This window comes from Bos indicus, chromosome 16 (assembly GCF_029378745.1).
Source record: "Bos indicus isolate NIAB-ARS_2022 breed Sahiwal x Tharparkar chromosome 16, NIAB-ARS_B.indTharparkar_mat_pri_1.0, whole genome shotgun sequence".
Lineage (NCBI taxonomy): Eukaryota > Metazoa > Chordata > Mammalia > Artiodactyla > Bovidae > Bos > Bos indicus.
The window spans coordinates 1,892,041-1,896,041 of record NC_091775.1 but is presented as its reverse complement, the minus strand read 5'-3'; the positions used below and the strand labels follow the sequence as shown (position 1 = coordinate 1,896,041).

At 46.6% G+C, this 4,001-nt stretch overlaps 1 pseudogene; it reads left to right on the top strand.

Annotated features, from left to right (window-relative positions):
* Positions 1-813: 813 nt before the first annotated feature.
* On the top strand, positions 814-3,150 carry LOC139176517 (small ribosomal subunit protein bS21m pseudogene; annotated as a pseudogene).
* The last annotated feature ends 851 nt before the right edge of the window (positions 3,151-4,001 follow it).

Sequence of the window (4,001 nt, the reverse complement as noted above, 5' to 3'; positions counted from 1 at the left end):
CCCTGGTCTTGTTGGTTGCCAGGCCCTTTTTGTGCAGAGCCTGCAGGCCATGTTTGGCAGGGCCAGGTCACGGGGCTGTTAGCTGCAGGGCCTGAAGGACCCGGGGCTGGTGCTAGACCACTGGCGCATAGAACTGGGCTCTGCGGTGGAAGGTTGCGAGTGCTGAGGGTCCCGGATCTAGTGTCAATCTGCTGGTAGGCAGGGCCAGTTGCTGACCTGGCTGACTGCAGGGTCTGGGGTGTTGGCCTGCTGGTGACGGTGAGTGGGGCCGGACCCTGGGGCAGCTGGCTGAGGGTCCAAGGTGTCTGGCCTGCTGGTGAGTGGGGCTGGAGTCTAGAGGGTCCTGGAGTTGGTGCTGGCCTGCTTATGGGTGGGCTACATCCTGGTTTGGGAAGCTGCAGAGCTGTCATAGTCCTACGGCTGGTTTCTGCTGCTGGTGAGGAGAGCCAGGGTCCATGGGATCCCAGGGCTGGTGGCTTTCCACTGAAGAGTGAGGCTGGGTCTTGGGGTCTCTGACTATAGGACTGTAGTGATCCCAGAACTAGTGCCAGTGAACTGGTATTTGGGGCTGGGCCCTGGGCCCTCTGGGGCCCTCTCAGTGCTGCTACAGGCTCAGGGGGTCTTAAGGCATTAGGTCTGTTGGTAGGTGGGGCTGTGAGTCTGCCCAGGTATTTGCATGGCCTAAAACATCCCAGTACTGGGGCCCATAGGGTGGTGGGCAGGGCTGAGTCCCAGCCCTAGTAGGCTAGAGGGAGGATTCCAAAGTGGCGCTTTATAAGAGCCAGTGTCCTCATGGTGGAATGAACTCCCCAAATGGCTATTGCCAGTGTCTTTGTCCTCAGGTTGAGCTCCTCTTCATAGATATTATACTATTACATCCTAAAATAAAACATAATAGGAGTTTAGGGCCAAGATGGTGGCATAGAAAGACCTTGAGCTCACCTCCTGCCACGAGGCACACCAAAATTACCACCATTTTCAGAGAAACTATTGTTGAAAAGAACTGGAAGACTAGCAGAAAACAGTTTCTGCAACTAAAGAGATAAAGAAAAACTACAACATGATGGGTAGGAGAGCAGAGATGTGGTATCATCAAGACCCACACTCACACAGTTTCCTCCTGCGTCTCCAGGAGGCTTTGCAAGATCAGCAGGTGGTTCTGATCAGTTCCTTTCAACCATTGCTTCTGCCCTGGGTCCCAGAGCAGGTGAGATTTTGTGTGTGCCTTTTAAGAGTGAAGTTTTCATTTTCCACAGTCCCCTGGCTATCCCCCAAAATGAGTCCCGTTTGCTTTCAATGCCAAACAGTCTGGGGGCTCATCCTCCTGGTGCAGGAAACCCCAAGACTGGGGAGCGTGATGTGGGGCTCAGATCACTCATTCCTCAGGAAGAACCTCTGCAGTTGTGATCATCCTCCTGTATGTGACCCTGGGGTGTGGGTCTTGATGATACCACATCTCTGCTCTCCTACCCATCATGTTATAGTTTTTCTTTATCTCTTTAGTTGCAGAAACTGTTTTCTGTTAGTCTTCCAGTTCTTCTCAACAATAGTTTCTCTGAAAATGGTGGTAATTTTGGTGTGCCTCGTGGCAGGAGGTGAGCTCAAGGCCTTTCTATGCCACCATCTTGGCCCTAAACTCCTATTATGTTTTATTTTAGGATGTAATAGTATAATATCTATGAAGAGGAGATTTATAAAATAATTTCATTTCTAAGAATTAGGTTCTGTGTGGAAAATAAGACAAAAGTGAATTGGCCATTTCATCCTCAATGTCACTAAGCTTCCAAACCCTTAAGATTGTAGTCAGTCTGTGAGGGTATCTGTGGGAGTAAGTCTCCAGGATGGATTCCTAATGATCCCCATCTCTAGGCCTGCGTGCCCTTGTCCTATTGTAATCCCTTTCCACCGAGTGTGAGCTGAGCTGGACTTAGTGACTCATTTCTGATGGACAGATTAAGGAAGAAGTGACAACATATAATTTGGAGATCATGTCATAACAGATTGGCATTTGGGTCATTCACTCTGGGAGAAGTCACTTGCCACGTCAAGCAGCATTTTGGAAAGGCCCATGTGGTGAGGAACCATGCCTCTTGCCAGCAGGCATGTGAAGGGACTTAGAAGCCAACCCTTCAGCCCAGTCAAGTCTTCAGAGACTACAGCTCCGGCTGATAACTTCTGAAGAGATCTCCTAAGAGAATCTGAGCCAGAATCACTCAGCTAAGCCACCTGGATTCCTAAAATTCAGAAACTGTGTGAGGTAACACACTGTTTGTTATTTTGAGATGCAAAGTTTGGGGGTGATTTTTTATGCAGCAATAGGTAAGGAGATAATAGATAAGATGTCAATACTAGTAAGATAATGCCACAGCTTCTACATATATTTACCTTCTCTGGAGGGGATCAGCCACCTGCAAAAAAGGAAGTCAGAATGTAAACGAGACTCTGAGAGAATATTTATCCTCTGGAAAGCATAATTGAATCATCTGATTCAATCATGATTGAATACATAATTTTTATTCTCCCAAACCTCCTGTCATGACTAGACAGAAAATTAGCTAATTAATTGATGACTGCTTATTGAGATTTGCATTGCTTTCTATTTGCCTTATTTAAAACAAATATTTAGTAGATTCACAAAACTTCTTCTGAAGCAAAGAAGAGTTATTTTGCCTGGTGAATCCATTTAGTCTTGTCTGGGCTTCCAGTTGGCTGGGCACTAAGGGCTCCCATAGAATAGAGACTTAACTCCAAGGGTCATAGCGAAACATCTGAAGTTCATTACCAGGACTATGAAGGCACGGGAAGGGAATGTGGAGGATGCATACAGGACCCTAAACAGAATCCGTACCATGGATGGGCTCACTGAGGACATAAATCAACGGCGGTATCAGGAGAAGTCTGAAGTTCATTACCAGGACTATGAAGGCACAGGAAGGGAATGTGGAGGATGCATACAGGACCCTAAACAGAATCCGTACCATGGATGGGCTCATTGAGGATATAAATCAACGGCGGTATCAGGAGAAGCCTTGCTATAAGAGATAGAGAGAGAGCTATGAAACTTGACAGTGAATCTACAACATGGGAATGGCTCACAAGAACAACTTATTGATGTGAAAGAATCGGACAGATCCATGGCAGAGCGCCTGAAGCCTTCGGATAGGAGGCCCAGGATGGAAACCCTTATTCATTTGACTCCACCTGTTTTCTTTCTCTAACCCCCTTTTATACCTTTCTTAAAATAAACTCATTTACATATATTTGTTCAGTTGCTTAGTCATGTCCACCTCTTTGTGACCCCATGGACTGCAGCACAGCAGGCTTCCCTGTTCTTTACCATCTCCAGGAGCTTGATCAAACTCATGTCCATTGAGTTGGTGATGCCGTCCAACCATCTCGTCCTCAATTATCCCCTTTTCCTCCTGCCTTCGTGTCTTGTCTGAAGTCTTTACTGACCAACCTCCACCCTTATCTTCATATAAGCCATCCATGGCACCCTGAGAACACCTCTGTTACAGCATTTAGCACTGTTTTGTAATTGTCTGATTACTTGTTATCTCCATCATTAGGCTGGGAGATTTTTGAACCTAGAGACGGACTTATTCAACTTTGTTCTTAGAACAGAACAGTCTCTGACTCATAGTACAAGATCAACAAATATATTTGACATGAATAAGATATTTGATTTTTACTTACAAGGAGTGATATGATTATTTTTTAAACTTATTTCTGTATTTATGGCTGCACTGGGCCTTTGGTGCTGCGTGCGGGCTTTCTCTAGGCGCAGTGCAGAGGCGTCTCATTACAGTGGCGACTATTGTTGCACAGCATGGGTTCTAGGCACACTGGCCCAGTAGTCGTGGTGCGTGGGCTTAGTTGCCCCTCAGCATGTGGAATCTTCCAGGACCAGAGATCAAACCTGTGTCCTTTGCTTTGGGAGGCAGATTCTTAACCACTGGACCACCAGGAAGTCCTGAATAAGAATATATTAATGGGGATTT